Below are 22068 nucleotides of genomic sequence, written 5' to 3'. Positions count from 1 at the left end.
ACAGGGTGTCGTGGCTCCAGCTGTTGGGGTTCGTGAGAGAGGTACAAAATGCAGTTGAGGACCTCCTGTTTGATCAGAAGCTCTTCTCAGGAATACAGACGAGTCCCTGCACACGCTGAAGAACTCCAGAGCTATGGTGAGGTTTCTGGTATATGTACTCCTACAAAAAAGAGGAGATTTAGTGGGTCTCAAACTGCCCAAAGATCATACCCAACACAATTCTCTGGATTTCACAGAACCTGCTAGAAAGAGACTGAGATTTCGGAGGGAAAAGTTTCCCACCCGCCTTCAGCAAGTACCCAGTCATCTTTGAAATAGCTATTTTGACAGGATGGTCAAGGGCTCAACTCCTCCCTCACCTCTAGTTTGCAAGCTGCGACCTTTTGCCCACCTCCACACTTTTGGAGACTGCCTTTCCCATTTCCAGCAGACACAAGTGTCATGGAGGTTATAACATTGGACTCCACCATCCACTTTGTCCCTTCCTCCCTTCCACATCCTCTTCAGGGACTCCTCTAACAAGACTATACTGAGCCAAGAAGTACACTCCCTCCTTTGTTTAGTTGTACCAGCCCCGCCCTGGTGCAGCAGCGGTTAATCCTTTTCTTTGGGCTGAGGAGGCGGCCATGCTCCCTCAGCTCTGCTGGGCATGCTCCAGCGGGAGACTGGGTATAAAAGGAAGCAGAGCTGCTCAGTCTGGGCTGACCGCTGGCGAGGAAGGAAGTGCACTGCTGGCTCCTGTCTGAGGACCGCCTGCACTCCAGGATTCAGAGGCCAGTCAGACAAAGACAACCCCCCAGGCTCAGGATGCCACAGAGAGTGGAGAGACCGTGGGGACCCAGAGACGGCAAACTGCAGAGAATTGAGTAGGAAGTGACCCAGGGAAACTTGGCAGGGAATCAGTTGTAGAACCAGACTAGCTCGGCGTGTTTCGGTAGGATCCCCGATGAGCTGGTGGTGGGCAACCCCACCACCAACAGGGCCCTGGGTTGGGACCCAGTGGAGAGGGAGGGCCCGGGTCCCCCTACCCTGGCCACCACTCACCCCAGCGTGTGGCCCAGCTCACCTGTACTATTGACTCTGGCCGCTAGGCCGCGCTGCCTCAAGACCAAGGACAGTCCTACAGACCCAGCCACAGGGCTGTAAAGCAGCTCTCCCCCACCCCCAAAGGGTGACTGGATGTACCAGCCCTGCGACAAGGAGCAGTAGACCTCACAGGGGAAGGGGTTTTACTCAAGGTATACTTTTGTATCACGTCTCAAAAAAGTTCCAGATGGTGGCTCTAGCAGCCCTAATCTCTTCTCTAAAGGCAGGAGATTGGTTTTCGGCCCTCGATCTATAGATTGCCTATTTCCATCTAGAGATACATCCTGCACACAGGGGATACCTGCACTTCACCATGGGCCAGGATTGTTTTTAGTGCTGAGTACTTCTCTTCAGACTTTGTTTGGCCCCAAAGGCATTCTGAAAGGCTTTAGCAGTAGTAGCTGCTCACCTTTGGTGAGAAGCAATTTTAGTCATCTGGTATCTTGACGACTGGTTAGTCAAGGGCTGATCTTACAAACCGGTACTAACTTCCATCCAGAGCCCCCCCTCTCCTCCAAGAATTGGGTCTCCAGCTAAACATTAAAAAAAAAATTATTCACATTAGCCCCTGTAACAGAGAATACAATTCATAGGGGTATATTTGGATTCGTTGGTAGCCAGGGACTTCTTTCCCACATACAGATTCGTAACTTTGTCACATCTGGTTGGGACAAGTCAAGGAAGACCCTGTACTACAGTAAGGAACTGTTTGCAGCTCCTGGGTCATATGACAGTTTGCACCTTTGTGACCGAGCATGCAAGATTATGCCTCTGCTGCTTTTAGGGCTGATTCAGGGGGACCTATTGGACGAACAGGTTAAGGTTCCCCTCCAGGTGAAGAACTCTCTGGATTGATGGCAAGATTAATGCAAAGTCTGTGTGGGTGTCCCGTTGATCCAACCTGCTCCAATAATAAGTGTGACAACAGATGCATCGCTGTTTGTTGAGATATACCCCCATCCCTCACTCATAACTCAGGGCAGGTAGTCACCTCAGTCAACTGGTCTCTATATCAATTTGTTGGAACTCAAGGATTGCCTACCTTGAGTTCCTGCCCTCATCAGTAGCAAAACAATCACAATCATGACAGACAACGTGGCTTGCATGTTTGATAACAACCAGAAGAGAGAGATTTCCTTTCCTGTGCGCCGAAGCTAGAAAGTTATGGAACTGGTATATAGCCAATCAGAGTCAGATCTCAGCCGTTTTGCCTTCCTGGAGCCCAGAATGTCACAGCCAGTTGGCTCAGCCGGCACTTCTCCCAGGACTAAGAATGTGAGTTGGACTGTCAAATCGAGGTACCAGGCGTGGAGTCCGATCGAGAGGTAGGACGAAGCGCAAGCTCCATGAGGAGGGCCCTTAAGCAAATATCCCGCTCCTTCTGAGTTTGAGGGTGAAAGTTTTTGCAGATTCTGCACTTATCCTTTCTGTGGGACTCCCTCAAACGTTTTAAACAGCTCTCGTGGGGGTCACTAATGGGCATCAGCCGGCTACACAATGAACATGGCTTAAAATCTGGGGCACGGGCATGCCCCGCTCCGAGGCGCAGTCCAAGCCGGGACTCTAAACAACTACTCTAACACTTAACTTAAAGATCTAACTAAGTACCTAGCAACTAACAACAAAGGAGACAGAACAATGGACTGTAAGGACCACTAACACTCTTGTGATGCAAGACATGGCGCTCCAACCAACCGTCATGGGCAGTAAGAAGGAACTGAAAGGGCACAGGGTCGGCAACGCCTAATATACCAATACATGAGCGTGGCCGACCCTACAGATACCACTAAGGCAAAAATCTCCCAACTGTGCATGTGGGCATGCACACACCTAGAATGGAATGGACATGAGCAACACATCTGAAAGAACAACATTTACAAAAAGGTAGGTAACTGGGTTTTTTTGTTTGTTTGTTTTGTTTTTTTGTTGGCCTGCTTGGAGATTCAATACAAATAATTTTAGCTAGGAAACTCCATGCAAAAAAATGACATTAAGAAAATATCAATATTGCGAAGTTAAGCACTTGGAAGCCAGGAAATGCTAAAGTTAAGACTGAATGTGTAAAATCTTGCAACACTGGCTACTAATCTGTGTATAATAGAAAAAACAGACTTCATGAAAGTCTGTATAGTATGCAAAGTCTATATAGTATGCAAATAAACAATAGTTCCTTGAGTAACTACACATGTGCATTCCACTCTAGGTGTTGGTGCGCGTGGCTGTCAGAAACTTTTTCCCTCTATAGTACTCGCTTAGTAGCTTGAGCCCCCACCCCATTCACCATTACATGCAGATATAAAAGGTAGCCCCCCTCAGTTCCTTTTTATTGCCCATGACACTCATTGGAACTCTGTTCTATATCAGAGCAGTTCTTTCTCTCAGCCTTTGTGAACATAACGTGTGTGTATATATACATAGTCTAGTCTTTAGTATTATTAGCCATGGCCAAATGAGCAGGGGAGTTGCTGGCATTAATGTTGGGACTTCCACAGATGATGATCTTTAAGGACAAGGTTTACCTGCATCCTCATCTGAAGTTGGTCCCAAAGGTGGCTTCCACTTTCCACATCAACCAGCCAATTTATTTGCCAGTATTCCTCCCTGCTTATATGTGGTATTGGGTAGAAGAGCATTTGCATATGTTGGACATAAGAGCCTTGCCATTTTACCTGGACAAATCAGGTTTCAGAGAAGCAGCCGTGTTAGTCTGTATCCGCAAAAAGAACAGGAGTACTTGTGGCACCTTAGAGACTAACACATTTATTAGAGCATAAGCTTTCGTGGACTACAGCCCACTTCTGTAGAAGAAGTGGGCTGTAGTCCACGAAAGCTTATGCTCTAATAAATGCGTTAGTCTCTAAGGTGCCACAAGTACTCCTGTTCTTTTTTCTGGACAAATCAGTCACTTTCATAGATCCTTCCAGTTGTTTGTAGCATTGGCAAACGGTAAGAGGTCTCCTCCACCCAGAGAATTTCTTCCTGGATTGCACCCTGCATATGCATGCGCGATGACTTTGGCTAATGTCACAGCTCATTTGATGAGGTCACGGTCAGCCCCAGCGACCTTTCTGACACAAGTCCCAGTTGCAGACATTTGTAGTGGCAGCCTGGTCCTTGGTCCACATCTCCATGATCCACATGCTGTGCTTAAGACTCCAAAGACAATGCTAGAGGAGAACAAGTTGTTCTCCAATCTTTATTGAAATAGATTCCAATCCCACTCCCTGTCTTCTGGCTTCTGAGTCTCCAAGAGTGGAATGAACATGTGCAATTACTCGAAGAAGAAAAAGGGTTACTAACCTGTTCCATAACTGCTCTTCTTAGAGATCTGTTGCACGTGTCCATTCCATGACATGCACTCGTACCCATCTTCATTGGAGTTATGGCAAGAAGGAACTGAGGGGGCTAGAGGGAGCTCTGCTCTTTATACCTGCATGCAGTGACGCACAGTAGCAGAGGAAGTTTGAGCCACCAAACGGGTACTGCTGAAGGAAAAAGTTTGATGGCCATGCACTGGGCATACAGACTCCAAAAGCGAAATTGACATGTGCAACACATCTCAAACAGTAGTTACGGAACAGGTTAGTAACAGTTTTTCATACTAAGCCCTGCAATCCAGTCTGAACCAGACTACAAATGTCAAGTCTGGGACAGCTGGGTTTGGCTCTCCACTTGCCTGTGAGGTCAGCCTGTGGTGGTTATTTGTGACAGCAGCTGTGTGCCTTACTCCTTCTGTCTGCCACCATCTGCTACTCTGTGTGTGTGCTGCAGTGTGAGAGGTATTGTGATGCCTCAGCATACTCATTTTGCAGGGTACACACAGCAGAGCATGGGTGACAGGACCAGAGCATGCAGCTGCCTCTGTGCCAACCCCACGGCAGGAGGCAGCAACAGTCGCAATTCGGGTTCAGGGGAATGGAGTAGAAGGGTCAGGGTTGAAGTCAGGTCAAAAAATGACTTGACCCTACTTGGGCGGGACCTAAAAATTAGGTCTGAGCAGACCTCTGGTAACTGAGAATATTATGATTGATCATAGATAAGGTTTTAAATTGCACGTTAAGAGACGCCTACATCATACTAAAAATGGAAAGTCAGTCTGTAACCACTGAGAATGTGCTAGAAATTGGTTCTTTCTGTGGCTCTGTGCTCAATAGTGTCATGTTTTGATATGACTAGTTAACCCTTTGCCCATTTCTGATCACTATTTTGTGCTGTTCATAAAGATGTTTGCTTGTATTTGAATATAAATTAGTGAATTTTTGTTAATAGGTTAACAATGTATTTTTGCCACTAGATGGTATCTGTGTCAACTTCAAGCTGCTTTTATTGGATTATTTTTTCTGCCTGTTTTATTTTTAATTATTACTTGATCCAGTTGGCAATTGTAGTTTTCAGTTTCTGCATTAACCTGCTGTGAAAGTGTTGCTTTTCATTGTTAAACACCTCAGATGCAGAGGCAATTTGTTTGTTTGTGGCGGGAAGGCTGTCTGATTAGTAAAGCTTGTGAAGCACTTCAGGAACTTTAGAGCCTTGTTTGCACGAGGCTTTTTTTGCCAAAAACTTGCCACTAACCGTGCTACTTGTTAGGGCAGACAGGGCTTTAGGTGGCCACCTATGATATGATTAATCAAAATTTGTATTACGGTAGTGCTTAAAGGTCAACAGATTGGGTCCCTAATGTGATAGATATCCACACACAATAAATGGCAGTCCCTGCCCCTCAAGAGCCTACAGTCTACCCCGCTGCATCTTCTTAGACCTTCTGTAAGCAAAGTTAGATGATACGGTAGTTAAAATGTAAATGCACACCTGGAGTTACCTGTGCACTTACCATTGCTACCAAGTTGAGAAGCTGAACTGGAGGTAGCAACAGAGAGAATATTTTGGCAAAAAATCTAGTGTATACAAAGTCGATGGGAAAGCAAATGGTGCTATAATTACTTTGATTTACAAAAAGCATATAGAGGAAAAAATCCTACAGATACAAGTTCTTGAGGCCAAGACTGATGAGAGTTCAGAGATGGGTGCGACTGAATTAAAAGTGCAGGAAGGTTTCAAGAAAGGATTTCATTCAAGTCATAGTGACAGGTGTGGTACAAGAGCCAAAGTAGACTAGTATATAAGTCAGTACAAATTTCGTATCTGTGATCCTTTGCCTGTACTCTAAGGGAGGACAAAGGAGAAGGAAAAGCATGTTGGTTTTGTGTTCAGTTTCCTTATTTAAAAAGTCCTGTTAAATGTTTGTTGTTCAAAGGAATCATTAGTCTCTTGTGTAAATATTTTTGATAATGCTTAATAGCTGATTTGTGAAATGAGGTTATTGATTTATTTTATTTAACTGTGTGTTAAAATAGTTTCATATTTAAATAGTAAATTTTTATACTGCAGCATATTTTATTTGGTGAGTGATTAAAATGAGTTACGTAAATACATGGGTAAATATTTATTTTCATACCAACAGTATGCATAGCACCATGATGAGCAGACATGTGCCCTGTGCTAAAGAGTTTCTAATCTAAGTTGTATACACAGTAGAGTTAAGAGAGAAACTCTTACATACACAAAACAACCTCTATAGGTTAAATGTTGAACTTCCAGGCAGAAGGTGAATTTTTGCCTTATTCTTTTAAATGCATTCAAAACTTGATAGAGGGATGGTACTGAAAATCCTGACAGCAGAAGTGTGTCATAGAGAAAGATGAGAATTTGTGCGCCCGCCCTCCCCCCCCCCCCCCGCTTTTTTTGTTTTGTTTTTTTGCAGCAGTTAATTAGGGCTGTTCTTCATATTTATCATTTCAAAACTTCGTTTCTAACCATTGTATTTTTGTTTTACCCACATTTACTCTTTCTCTATATAAATATAGTTGAAGAGAAGAGCTGCAGTTATATGAACAAAATCCCTTATTTTCTTCAGATCTAAATTATTCACAAATTACGTTTTATTTGTAAAATCCTTCACTCTTTCTATGAAAGGGATTCAAATGTGAATCACAAAGATTTTGATAAGTAAAAAACTTGTTTATCTGATTTTAAAAGTAAAAGGGCTATGGCTCTTGAAAATACATATAAACAAAACTGTTCCTCTTAAGAGTCAGAAATCTGAGATGTGGTCATCTTGGTCTCTCTGCTAGAGTGAGAGAGTTCACAAAGGGAAACAGCATAAGGTTTGTGAGAGAAAAAACTAATGTCTCTAAAGTTCAGTTTTTTCAACCTCTTAAGGATAATGGTGAGTGTTTCAAGTGTTGCTAAAATCCTATGTCATTGGTTATGTCGTCTTTTGGAATCTTACAGGAAAAAAACTTTGCAGTTAAACATTCAAACAAACAAAATGGACAGATGTTGAAAAATACTTTTAGGCTTTCATATCAGACTCTTAAATGTTCTCAGTTTACAGTTGCCATATCATTGATTTAAGTCAGTGTTTCACATAAAGGTGACTCTGCGCCCTGGTTCACACTAAAGTATAATTGCAAGTTGCTTAGTCAAGTGGTAAATGTAATTGAGGTGGTGTTTGCTTTCTGTAGCCAGCTGGTTATGATGTAATCATTGTCTTTAGGAAATGGAGCTTGTACCTTTGCTAAGAAGGAGGGCAGACAGCAGTCACTGCAGTGGTACTGTTAAGAGGGTATTTGCATAATTCTTGTTTTAAACTGTCTGTGCTGAATAAAGTGTTAGTACAGGGTATAACTTGGCACAGAAAATTTCAGCATGCAAGAGTTGTCTTAAAAACAAACAAACAAACAAAAAATAATACAATTTTTAAACTATTTCTCCCCTGTCCCTATTGTTTCCTTCAAGGGTATTGTGGTTAAAGTCCAGTTTCCAGACAGATTGCATATCTTGGGGAAATTACTTAAATGGTACAGCCTTATATTTCTAATAGCCTAGTTGTTTGTCTCCAGGCAGCTAATGCATTCAGCATTCTGAAATTATAAGTAAAATATCAGAAAGGTAGCTAGACTTACAGTAAGGTCCTGGATTTGGGCCTTTAACCTTGATGTCATGGTAATGTGGCCCACTACTAGTTATTTCCTTTTAAATGTATGTTTAAATAGCTAAGTCAGGTAGGCCATATGTGAGCAAAATGACTGCATATCAATCAGGCAGAATTACCCCCTTAATTGTTCTGAGGCACAAGCCACAGATTGCTTGTAACATGCAAAAATATGACTGAGCAGAGATGACTGAGCAGTACATGCTTAACTGACAAATACAGACTTAATATTATGATTGGTAGCATTTATGTGGCTTTTCACCATAAACGTGTTCTTACATTTTTTAAATATAACCCTTTTAAAGAGTCATGCTTTAGTTTTTACATATTGAATGATAAATGGGTTAGAGAATATTTAAAATGGATTCTTCTGCTGTTAGACTAACTTTGTTTCCCCAGCTGCCTTTGCTCTAGGTGGGGATGGTGCTTTGGCATGTCACAGTAACTAAATGTTGGCGTTTGGGACTCCTCTGTACCATGAAGAGCTTTTTTACATTTGCCTTATTTAAAAACTAAATCCCAGCCACTATTTACCTGACTGAGCAGTTAGGATGTGCTCTGAGAATTTAGTTCAGATAGCGTTGTGTGTCTGTCTCTCATTTGCCTTACCTGTAAAAAGATGGTGTTTCTAAGGGTATGTCTACACTACGAGAGTAGTTCGATTTTACTTAAATCGAATATGTGGAATCGATATTACAAAGTCGAACGTGTGTATCCACACTAAGGACAGTAATTCGACTTTGTGAGTCCACACTAATGGGGCAAGCGTCGACATTGGAAGCGGTGCACTGTGGGCAGCTATTCCACAGTTCCCGCAGTCCCCGCTGCCCATTGGAATTCTGGGTCGAGCCCACAATGCCTTCTGGGGAAAAAAATGTGTCGAGGGTGGTTTTGGGTAACTGTCGTCATCCAACCGTCACTCCCGCCATCCCTCCCTGAAAGCGCCGGCGGGCAATCAGTTCACGCACTTTTCTGGTCAGTGACAGCGCGGATGCCACAGCACTGCGAGCACGGAGCCCGCTGCGACCATCGCTGCAGTTATGGCTGTTGTTAACACCTCGCACCTTATCATCCACCTTTTCCAGAGGCAGATGCTGAGAAATCGGGCGAGGAGGCTACGGCAGCGCGGTGAGGACATGAAGTCTGAGAGTGGCACAGACCTGTCACAAAGCACGGGACCCCACACCGTGGACATCATGGTGGCAATGGGTCATGTTGATGCTGTGGAACGGCGATTCTGGGCCCGGGAAACAAGCACGGACTGGTGGGACCACATAGTGCTGCAGGTCTGGGATGAATCACAGTGACTGCGAAACTTTCGGATGCGGAAGGGAACTCTCCTGGAACTTTGTGAGTTGCTGTCCCCTGCCCTGAAGTGCAAGGACACCCGGATGCGAGCAGCCCTGAGTGTCCAGAAGCGAGTGGCCATAGCCCTCTGGAAGCTTGCAACACCAGACAGCTACCGGTCAGTCGCGAACCACTTTGGCGTGGGCAAATCTACCGTGGGGGTTGTTGTGATGCAAGTAGCCAATGCAATCGTTGAGGTACTGCTGTCAAAGGTAGCGACCCTGGGAAATGTGCAGGTCATCATAGATGGCTTCGCCGCGATGGGATTCCCAAACTGTGGTGGGGCTATAGATGGAACTCACATCCCTATCCTGGGACCAGACCACCAGGCCAGCCAGTACATTAACCGAAAGGGCTACTTTTCAATGGTGCTGCAAGCACTGGTGGACCATAGGGGACGTTTTACAAACATCAACGTCGGATGGCCGGGCAAGGTTCATGACGCTCGTGTTTTCAGGAACTCTGGTCTGTTTAGACGGCTGCAGGAAGGTATTTACTTCCCGGACCACAAAATAACTGTTGGGGATGTGGAGATGCCTATAGTCATCCTCGGGGACCCAGCCTACCCGCTAATGCCCTGGCTCATGAAGCCCTATACAGGCGCCCTGGACAGTGAAAAAGAACTCTTCAACTACCGTCTGAGCAAGTGCAGAATGGTGGTGGAGTGTGCTTTTGGACATCTCAAGGGGAGATGGAGAAGCTTACTGACTCGCTCTGATCTCAGCGAAACCAATATCCCCATTATTATTGCAGCTTGCTGTGTGCTCCACAATCTGTGTGAGAGCAAGGGGGAGACCTTTATGGCGGGGTGGGAGGTTGAGGCAAATAGCCTGGCTGCTGATTACGCCCAGACAGACAGCCGTGCGATTAGAAGAGCCCAGCGGGACGCGCTGTGCATCCGGGAGGCTTTGAAAGCTAGGTTCCTGAGTGAGCAGGGTAACCTGTGACTATTAAGTTTGTTTACAGAGAAGCTGAACCTGCCCCCGTTTCTTTACCCAGTGAATGTTCACTATCCTCTCCAGTTACATACCCCGTTCACCCCCTTCCAACACACATTTAAAAATAAAATCACTGAAAATTTGTTAATGAACACCGTTTTCTTTATTACTGTTTTCGCGGTAACGTGTTGAAACTGGGACGCAGACTGTGGTGGGGAGCGGGTGTAGTGTAGTGATGCAAAGGACGCTTCTAAACTCCAGGAATGACAGGCTCCGCACTGGTGGACTGGTTGTTTCAACGGAGCCTGCCACCCCTCCTGTTCAGGACTCTGTGTGTGGGGGCTATGTGACTTTGTGGCAGTGGGAGGACGGTTACAGATCCCCTGCTGCATGGCTCTGTGATCCAGGATAAGGACCGCTGCATAAGATCTCTAACCGCCCTCCCCCGCCACAAAGTCACATAGCCCCCCTCCCCCCCCCAAGAAGATGAAAACCACCTCCCAGACTGACCAGGGTGCCTAGTGACTGCAATGTGTGTGTGACCTGCTGCTGAACCTGCCCCCGCGTCTGTACCCTGGTAAAGGTGACTGTCCTGTCCAATTAACAACCCCCTTCCCCCCCTTCAAACAGACTCTCCTCAAAAAGAACATGATGGAAACAGTAATTAACAGAAACGTATTTTTTATTAGCAACTACACAGTTAGGGGATGAAACTGGGACGGGGGCTTGGGTGAGGCGGGAAGGAAAGGACTTATCAAATTTTGGGGAATGACAGCCTTCTGGTCCTTGAGCAGTCGGCAGGGGTGGAGTGAGAGTTTTCACGGACTCTGCCGCCCCTCCTTCTTGGTACTTTTGGTGAGGGGGGTATGGGACTTTGTGGCGGGGGAGGGCGGTTAGAGAGAGACTGCAGCGGGGCTCTGTCCTCTTGCCTCCGGTCCTGCAGAACATCCACAAGGCGCCGGAGCATGTCCGTTTGCTCCCTCATTAGTCCAAGCAGCGTTTGAGTCGCCTGCTGGTCTTCCTGCCGCCACCTCTCCTCCCGTTCAATGTGTGCTCGATGGATTTGGGACATGTTCTCCCTCCACTGGGTCTGCTGGGCTGCCTCGGCTCGGGAGCAGCCCATAAGTTCTGAGAACATGTCGTCCCATGTCCTTTTCTTTCTACGCCTAATCTGCGCAAGCCTCTGGGAGTGTGATGCCAGGGTAGGTCGGGAGACAGTCGCAGCTGTGGGATGGGAAAAAGGGAGTGAATTCCTCAGAAAGATAAATTTTGTTGTGAACAAAGAACATAGTCTTTCCCTGTGAACAAGACCATGCACAGCACCTATCACATGCGCACTCAGGACAAGGTCGAATTATCGGCCTTTGCATTCAGTGCCTGGGGTCTTGCATTGCAGATCAGAGAAGCGGGGCAGGACAGCGGAATTTGGGTAGCAGGCTGACATGGTAAGCCGTAGACTTGTGGCTGCTTAAAACTTTAATAATCGCACTGGCCTCCTTTCACGGTCAAAGCAATGCTCCTAGCGTTGGCCAGTTCCTGCTGCCAGCAATCCGGCAAGCATGAACTCTGCCCCTGTCCCACCCCCTTGCGGCTGTCCCAGGGAAAGATCCCTGTATGCTGCCCCTCTCCCGCCTCCACCGCGTGGCTGTAAACCGCCGGTTACAGTTCTGTAAAGGAACAGGCAAGCAGTCCCAATACTAACATTCCCCTACCTAATTCAAAGCAGGTCACCATGAGCAACATCACTCTTATGAGGATTTCAGAGACCGAGAAAGAACGGCTGCTTCGGGAAAGCCTGCAAAGACCAGGGCCGTATGCCGCCCTGCTCTGCAAGGCAATGATCCCGGAGTACTTGATGATCTCCTGGCGCGGAAACGTTTCCTACTACGGAGGACACAATAAGGCCGCTCTCCCAAGGAACCTCATGCAAAGGCTTTCCAATTACCTCCAGGAGAGCTTCATGGAGATGTCCCATGAGGATTTCAGCTCTATCCCCGGACATATAGACCGAATTTTACTGTAGCTGCACTGGCACGGACTAAACAGTAGAGCGCCTAGGGCAAACCAATCATGATAAACCGGACATTGTTAGATTTTTTTGCAGTAGTTGCACTGCCAAGGACTGAAACGTTAAGCGCCTAGGGCAAACAAATCATGAAAAACCCACTGTTAATATGAATGTTCTGTTCAAAATAAATGTTTACATGTTTAAAACACTTACCGACTGATCCTTCCCCTGATTCTGGGTTAGGGTTAACGCCTGGGGACGGTTGGTAGGGGATCTCTGTGAGGGTGATGAAGAGATCCTGGCTGTCTGGGAAATCAGCGTTGTAAGCGCTGTCGACTGCCTCGTCCTCCTCATCTCCTTCCTCATCTTCCCCGTCCGCTAACATCTCCGAGGAAGCGGCCGTCGACAATATCTCATCATCAGAGTCCACGGTCAGTGGTGGGGTAGTGGTGGCGGCCGCACCTAGGATGGAATGCAGTGCCTCGTAGAAACGGCATGTCTGGGGCTGGGATCCGGAGCGTCCGTTTGCCTCTTTGGTCTTCTGGTACCCTTGTCTCAGCTCCTTGATTTTCACGCGGCACTGCGTTGCATCCCGGCTGTATCCTCTCTCTGTCATGGCTTTTGAGATCTTCTCGTAGATCTTTGCATTCCGTCTTTTCGATCGCAGCTCGGAAAGCACGGACTCATCGCCCCACACAGCGATCAGATCCAAGACTTCCCGATCAGTCCATGCTGGGGCCCTCTTTCTATTCTGAGATTGCATGGCCACCTCTGCTGGAGAGCTCTGCATCGTTGCCAGTGCTGCTCAGCTCGCCACGATGTCCAAACAGGAAATGAGATTCAAACTGGCCAGACAGGAAAAGGAATTCAAATTTTCCCGGCGCTTTTCCTGTGTGGCTGGTCAGAGCATCCGAGCTCGGACTGCTGTCCAGAGCGTCAACAGAGTGGTGCACTGTGGGATAGCTCCCGGAGCTATTACCGTCGATTTCCATCCACACCTAGCCTAATTCGACATGGCCATGTCGAATTTAGCGCTACTCCCCTCGTTGGGGAGGAGTACAGAAGTCGAATTTAAGAGACCTCTATGTCGAACTAAATAGCTTTGTTGTGCGGACGGGTGAAGGGTTAATTCGATTTAACGCTGCTAAATTCGACATAACCTCCTAGCGTAAACCAGGCCTAATTGCCAGCCCTACTATCTGGGATCTGAGAATCAACTTGGGTTATATCTGAATATAATTTGTCAGCAAGAAAGATTCTGCACCAGAACTTGTTTAACAATTCAGAGGATAATGACTGACCCAGGGTAAAATCCATTTCTCCCTCCCATTGGCTCTGCAAGACTAATGTCAATATTAAAATCTTATTTTGGCACTAAAGTGGATGCAATATATATTACTGAGGATACAATTTAGTCACAGAGGTCATGGAAGTCATGAATTCTGTGACTTTACCAGGCCTTCTTGACTTCTTTAACTTCACCCTGTTCACTAGGAGGGTGGTGAAGCACTGGAATGGGTTACCTAGGGAGGTGGTGGAATCTCCTTCCTTAGAGGTTTTTAAGGCATGGCTTGACAAAGCCTTGGCTGGGATGATTTAGTTGGGAATTGGTCCTGCTTTGAGCAGGGGGTTGGACTAGAACCTCCTGAGGTCCCTTCCAACCCTGATCTTCTATGATTCACCCAGGGCTGTGCACCACTCCCCTGCAGCTGGAGCCATGGCTATCTCCTCCGCCCCCACCCACTCGTGTCTGGAGCCAGGGCTGTGCCCCCCACCCCTGTGGCAATGGGGCTCGGGCTGTCAGTCCCCCAGGGGCTCCAGCTGTCATACCACCCCCAGCAGCTGTCCCCCTCCCCTTCCCTCTCTTCTCCCTCCCCTCCCCCCCCCCCCGTTATTTTAAGTAAAAGTCACAGAGAGGTCATGGCTCCTGTGAAGTTTTGCTTATTGCCCACAACCTGACTGTTATTTTTAGTAAAAGTGACAAAATCTTAACCTTACATATTACGCACAGGAAGAGACCTGTCGAGTAAGAAGATGCCCTTTTTACATAGTTGCCTTTCCGACCATACTCTAAGCAACCCAGTACTGTAGAGCAGGTGGAGAGCCTGCCAGGGTTTTAAAGAACACAATAAGACTTCAGAGAAGCTAAAATTATTTAACAACAAAAGCAGGATGGAGGAATACCTCCCCCTGGACAAATCTTTACAGATAGTCTGTCCGAGAAGTAGCATTGGTAAAGGTCTTTTTACATCCTTTCCATGCCAATGTTGGTGCAGAAGGCAGAAACCAGTCCTTTGCTGCTGCTCCCCATTAGCTCTGTGGTGTTGAGATCAACTATTCTGCCCTCACTACTAAAGGGGGTTCCTAAGATTGCTCTTGGGTGCTTTCATTTCCACTTGGCAGCTTCACATGGGGGTATATGTTGGCATCTGCAGTACATGCTTCAGATATGTCAAGTGCTTCCTTCTGATTCTGGTGGAAATGAGCTGCTGGTTAGTGATTTCTCAGATCTCTTCATTGGTGATTTTTTCCAACCAATGCCCAGACTCTTTCATAGGCACTTACTTTCGAAGGTGTCTGGTTTTCTGACTAACGTTTTAGTAGCTCTCCAGCTCTCGCAGCCGTGTGTTAGCACCGAGATTACTTTTGAATTGAAAATGCTGTTTTGTTCTGGCACTGTATATTTTTGATTTCCATAGGTGGTTGAGTTTAGTGTATGCTGTGGATGCGTCTCTGTTCTTGATGTCACTTCCTTCTTGAGGTCTCTGTTGGCTAACGGTGCTGCCCAGGTGGATGAACTGTTTTACTTTTTTGATATTTTAGCCTTATAACTTGCTTAGTGTGTTATTTTTGCCAAGTTGTCTGTCTTTTATGGGCCTCACTCACTAGTGCAGTATCAGCAAAGTCTAGGTCTTCTAGGCATTTTCCATCTGCCCATGCTGTTCTGGTGTTTGTGTTGCTAATGCACTTTGTTATCCAGTCTTTTGCAATGCCAAACAACAATGGAGATAAAATGCAGCCGTTCAGCACCTGTGTCCACATTGAACCATGTCATCTGGTTGTTCAGATTTAGTATTAGCCATTCTGTAAGGGGATTTTTTTCAACATTTCAGTATATCTCTGTACTGGGTTTTGTATTAAGGTCTTGACTCTGCAAGCATAGTTGTAATTTTTCTTTAGGACTTCAATCTACCATATCCTCCAAATCTCAGGTTTACCTTTTGACTTTAATTTTGTTTAAAATATCAGTTAAGGAGTGAACAGAGAGGTAGTATAGTAGCGTAGTAAGCTTTAAGCTGCCTCAACGTTATTTTTAATTAAGGAAGCTAAAACATTGAATTCTATCCTTTAGAAGTAATTTTGAGGAATTGTTTGCGCCCTCTGAACTTTGTCTTATTGAATAAGGAAGCTTCTGCCCTGAATTGGACAATCAAAGTTTCTTTTTGCTAATCCATAGAGCTGTTCTGCTGTTTTAGTAGGTTTGATCATCCTGCACCTTAGTATTTATTGTGTAGATAGTATCATCAATTCAGCACTCTTACCTTATTTAGTTACATAAGTAGGCTTTGAAGGTTCAGATTTTTATCGGTAAATGTCAGTAAACCTCAATTTCACTATACACACACAAACTGAATATTTCTAGCGATAATAGAAAGTTACAGATAAGCAAAGTAAGAAAAATGCTGCTTGAGAACTGTTTGATTTAAGGAGATTTACTTTGGTTGTTTGTATATGTGATATTGGCAATTTGTATTTTAATGGTAATAAAGCTTTAACTTTTTGAATCTCTACATCTGCTGTCATTAAATAATTGACTGACCACCCCATGCTGCCCTGCGACTGTGGACATTTAAATAGATAAGTAGAAAAAAAACAACTTTAAAACTTGTAATTTTTTGCAACTGTGAAAAATTAAATGGACAAAAAATGCTTAAAAATAAACATCGATATCAGAAGTTGAATTCTGCCAAGCCTGTACAGAACATATATTGAATCTTAGTCTGTCCTCCCTTCGTTCCTTCAAGGAGGAAGGCTTGTCTGTGTTTGTCAGGTGCTTATGTTGCTTGAATAGTAATCATTATTACATGCTGAGCTGCTTGTAAATGTGTATTTGTATAGTACTTGCAAACCTAGCATTATTTTTCAATGTGTTTTTCTCCCCCAGGATGTTTTTGAGATGCGCTTTGCTAAAATGCCAGATGAACCTGAAGAACCCATGATTCCAGCCTCCTCTCCAGTAGTGGTGCCACCCCCAACCAAGGTGGCCCCCCCCTTCGTCCAGCGATAGCAGCAGTGATAGCTCCTCCGATAGCGATAGCTCATCAGATGATTCTGAGGAAGAACGAGCTCAGCGACTAGCAGAACTCCAGGAACAGGTAACGTGTTCTCCGGGTCTAGGGGCTAGAGTAGGGGGAACTAGGAGTCAGGCATTCTCAACTCTTCTACTGACTTGGGTGACCTTGGGCAATTTGCTTTAGCTCTTTGCCTTAGTTTATCCATCTGTAAAATGAGCTACCAGCTTCCCAGGGGCTGTGAAGCTCAATTGTAAAGTGCTCTGACATCTGTCGTTGAAAGGGCTTAATGGGAAAAGTGTTAATAAATATCGTGATGTCTTTCAAAACATTTGATTATGTTCTATTTAGTACACATATAATGTTCAAAAAAATCACAGCAGCACACTATACCATTGCCTTGAGTTAGGTAGCGTCATTTGAATGGATAGAATACAGTTTTGGGCTGGCTCTACTTAAGACTAAAGTGTGGCACCTGAACTTATAAAATGGGGCCTGTAACCACCACCTCTGATAGGGAGGTGCAGCCCCGAATACAGGCAGTGCTCCATCTGAATCATTGTAGCCTCACAGGCCCTCCTCGTCCATTAAATCATTCATTGTCAATAGCATTTAGTGTCCAACTGGCGCAGAGGAAGTGGGCAGTCTGTTCTTGGCTGAAAGGTGAGGAGAGTAGTAACTTTATAAAAACTTCCTACCCCCTGTCAAGCGGGTCAGGGTGCTTTAAAGTATAATGAAAAAAAAATCAGTGTACAATAAAAAGCATCTAGAACTGACCCACTTAATATTCAAAGAGATGAAAGCAAGTGAGAGTAGCCAGGCCAGAAAGGAGAAGAAAGGAATGAATATGGGAGTGGAGGTGATGCAGAGCGAAAGTATCTTGATCTTTGTGTGTCTGCCTCTTAGCTTAAAGCAGTGCATGAACAGCTCGCTGCCCTGTCCCAGCCACAGCAGAGCAAACCAAAGAAAAAGGAGAAAGACAAGAAAGAAAAGAAAAAAGAGAAGCACAAAAAGAAAGAAGAAGTAGAGGAGAATAAGAAAAGTAAAACCAAGGAACCACCACTCAAGAAGGCCAAGAAAAATAATAGCAACAGCAGTAACTCAAGGTCAGCTTTGTGTCTGTCGTATCTTGCAGTTTTTGTATTTTACTGCACTGAGGAACAATAGAGAGTTAGAGACAACCTTCTTGCATTCAGGATTACTTCAAACAGTAACCCCTAGTGCCTGTGGTGTAGTGATGGCTCACTCTGGGGTTTCTAGCTTCTGTAAGGGCCTTGGCATTGATAGTATCAGTTCCAGGAACACGTGTTGGTGCAGCCCCCAATCCGTTGTGCCTCAGTGTGACAGTACTTGTTTTCACTCATGCACCCCTGTGCTTCTGTGTCTGGCTTGTGGGGCTGCCATTAGTATCCAGTATGAGATATGATAGAGAATTAATTTTTGTTCCTCTATATATTGTCACTGTGACATTGAATCCCAGATCCTGGAGTTTTTTAGATTTCATCTATCTTCCCCTCCTGGGTGCTGGAGGGATTGGCTTATCAGGGAAAATGTTATGAGCTAGATATTTACAGTTGGGTAAGTGACAACTCAGCAGAGGTAAAATATCCAAGTATTTCAAGGGCATAACCCCCAGCCAGGGGGAGAAACTATTTACGGTGCAACAAAGCATCATAACTTCAGGTAATGGGATGAAATGAAGAAAGGGGAAAATGTAGTTTGCATATAAGTACAAACTGCTTGCAGTGAGCTTGATTAGGCTGCAAAATTGTCAAAAGTAAGGGATATGAGCCCATTTCTCATCCCCTACCCCCACCCCCCATTTAGGGCATTGAGGCTGGATAAAATACTAGACAATGTACTGTAGAACTCAATTGTAAATTCTTCCCAGGGAACTGAACTGACTGTGGCCTAATAGATCTCTTACTTCTCTAATTTCATTGGTAATCCTTTTGCTACATAGGCTGTGCATTCTGTGTTAACGCTGAGGTGCTATGAATCTGGCTGAAGTGTGACCTCTTCAATTAGATACACATCCTTTTTATAACTACAAACCTAGTTTCTCAAAATCAGTGATAGTCTAATTTCTGTATTCTCAGAATAAAACCACAACCCTAGTATATGAAGTCTCTAACAGATCGTTACTTATTCTGAGGACAGTTGGTTTTTTTTTTTTTTTTTTATGCCTGCTGCTTCTTGCTTCCCCTCCTCTCCCACACGCACATATAGATCAGCAAGTCAGAAATCATAAGAGGGATCCATATATTTAATGCTGAAAATGAATGTCACCAAGGAGCGCCTATCTATCATGTTCTGTTCTCTCTGCCCTCTTACCCACCCATTCCAATTGTACTCTTAATAGCCTACTGAAAACAAACAACTTTGATCATTTTTAATTAGAGTGTAATGTAATCAATGTTACATTTAAGACATTAATATCAAGCTGCTGCTTTTTAAACTCCTCACGATTTTGGTGTTTCTATAATAATGTTTTATAATTATTCCTAAGTAGTAAGAAGGAGCCTGTGGTGGTGAAGAACAGCAAACCCCCTCCTGTCTACGAGTCTGAGGAGGAGGACAAGTGTAAGCCAATGTCCTATGAGGAAAAGAGGCAGCTGAGCCTGGACATTAATAAACTCCCTGGTGAGAAACTGGGCCGAGTTGTCCATATCATCCAGTCAAGAGAACCCTCGCTTAAAAACTCCAATCCTGATGAGATTGAAATTGACTTTGAGACATTAAAGCCATCCACGTTGCGGGAGTTGGAGAGATATGTAACATCATGTTTACGGAAGAAGAGGAAACCTCAAGGTACCTTTCATCCTCAAAGCAGTTTACTTCACATTCCAGCGATGTAGTGCAAATCTTTTGAGAGAGACACACACACACGCGCACACACAGACACACACATGTAGAGAGAGATGATGCACATACTGTGTATATAGGTATTTATATCCTCATGCCAGGGAAGAGAAGAACTCATTTCAAAACTACTACTTTTCTATCAAAAGATAGATTAATGGCACAACAGCATGTGTGTTAAATCTTACCACTGGACTTTAACTCAATGGCTTGTGATTTAGGGCTCATTTTATCTTAATATCCCTGTACTTTGATCTCTAATGTAAATATTTTCTTCACTCCAAACACTTGATACAAGGGACACATCATACTACCAGCTAAATGGAATATTACATGCTGTTTCAATCTCATGCAAACTTTTCTTGTAAAAACCATTTAGTTTTCTTTTATTGTACAACAGTATTTGCTCTGGGCTGCAAACTCACCTTCAGTGTGCCAAAAAAGCCCCAAAGCACCTCTTCTCACTGAAAGAATGCTCTCATGCCAAACTGGGGTGCCATCCTGTGAAACAGTTGGCACATGTATAGGCCTGGATTTTGGATTGTCCCGGGCATGAGACTCGCTACACTGGGGCTGCCATCCTGGATTCTTTCCACCAGTTTTTGGAGCTGTTTTTGGACTTTGTTTTAGTTTTTAATATATGGTTAATGCTCAGAAAAGCATTTTAAAGTTGAATAAAGCCTCTTACAGAATCAAAAGTGACTGCGCACGTAGAGGGGAGTTTGCAGAACTCTCCAATATCCCATTCCCATGCTTTTCTTTGTACTGATATATCCGAATAAAACCTTTGCGTTTGGAATTGAGCAAGCCATAAGAAGATGTGAAATTGCCCTATGTGCTGCTGGCCTAAGCATCACTTGTAAGCGTATTTTGGTGTTTTGGAAAGAAAAATAGCCTAGAGCTTGAAGAGTAAATGTCAAATGCTGCATATGCATGAAAAGCCTTCTCTAACACAGATTGCAGAAGGATTGGGTCATGTGCAGGATTGAGTATATGCAGTTTTGGACCCATTGTAATTCATTGGGTCAATAGCATTATTTTAAAAAAATACTATGCATTAATTATGGACCAGTATAATCTAGTCAGTAAATGTGTGTGAACATTTCTAGCACACTTTCCTTCTAGGGTTAGGACTAGGAAGGAACATGGGAACAGGGCAGTGAGTTTGCTTTGCCCAATTGCAATAGTACTTTACTTAGTTAAGCTACTTATGACCCCAACTATAGAGCATCAGCATACAAGCAGCCCTCCATGCAATAGAATTCCTATTACGGGCGTTGTTGATTACGGGAGGACCATACAGCACAAGACTGGATTCTGGGTTATTTTTGTCATCCTTTGACAATATTGTACTATTATCTTGTTGCAGCAGAGAAAGTGGATGTAATTGCTGGTTCCTCTAAAATGAAGGGGTTCTCCTCCTCAGAGTCTGAGAGCACCAGTGAATCCAGCTCCTCCGACAGTGAAGATTCAGAAACAGGTTAGATGCAGCTTATTTAAAGACTCAGTCCTATACCTGTCTTCTGTATAAATAAATATGTTTTCAGTACTGGCTTGGTCTTTAATTTTTTTGTCTTTGTAATTAAAACAGTACACACAGTGTAGATCCTGCATGTTGCAGTTGCCTGTATTGGACCCGACATATGAAACTTGGAAATGGGGGTATGGCATCTTGCACTTCCCAAGATTACAAGATTTTATTGCTTTTCTTCCTTGCTGTGGGAGAGCCAACCTGTAACATATGCCCAGATACTTTCTATCTGGCCAGTGATGTAATTACATATTTTTAAATTACAGTTTGCTCTTGGGGAGTGTAAGTGTTCTCACCAGGAAGACTTCTGCACCAGGGCATTTTGCTGAACAACAGCTGAGGAAATGTGGGTTTATGTATAAAAAATAAAAACAATGGCATGAAACAATTCTCTTCAGGAAAAGTAGGATGAATTTAGTGAGCAGTAATGACTTTGTATAGCTTTTCTATTCTCAGCTGATACGCCCTCAGAATTTGTGATTTAGGCATGTTAAGCTGAGGGTGTTTTTGCACTTCTGAAATAGAGGAAGAACCATACTTTAAGAAACTAAAGTGGCATTCATGTGTGTCGAAGTGAGCAAAGCTGCATAGCTAAGAATTCGAGTTATTCTTTCTCGAACTGCCAGCTCTGTGTGGGTTCTGAAAGTTAAGCTGGGTTCTTTCTGGCACATAAATCACCAGTAATAAAGTTTCTGCAACTTTAACGTAGTTAACTATGTCTGATGAAGATGTATGAGGTAGAAAAGAGTCCTGCTTCCACTTCTATAGCTGGATTGACTCTGAAGTGCAAACAGGAGTAAAAATAAATAAAAATGCACTTGTAATGTAAGAAATTCTGTGACTGAAGTAATACATTTTCAGGCCTGCCATTGCGTTTGGAGAGGCCTAAGAGCACAGGTGCTGAATGCATACTGCTCTAAAACTTCAAAACAAGCCCCACATGTATGCTAAATACTCGCCTCTGCTTTTCTGCCCCCCCCCCGCCCCCAAAATCAGCAGAGATTAGTATT

At 44.4% G+C, this 22068-nt stretch overlaps 1 pseudogene; it reads left to right on the top strand.

Annotated features, from left to right (window-relative positions):
• Window positions 1–21012, top strand: part of LOC135891603 (bromodomain-containing protein 4-like) — a 141475-nt pseudogene extending 120463 nt beyond the window's left edge.
• The last annotated feature ends 1056 nt before the right edge of the window (window positions 21013–22068 follow it).

This window comes from Emys orbicularis, chromosome 19 (assembly GCF_028017835.1).
Source record: "Emys orbicularis isolate rEmyOrb1 chromosome 19, rEmyOrb1.hap1, whole genome shotgun sequence".
Classification (NCBI taxonomy): domain Eukaryota; kingdom Metazoa; phylum Chordata; order Testudines; family Emydidae; genus Emys; species Emys orbicularis.
The sequence above is the reverse complement of the archived record's forward strand: the minus strand, read 5'-3'. Positions and strand labels throughout refer to the sequence as shown.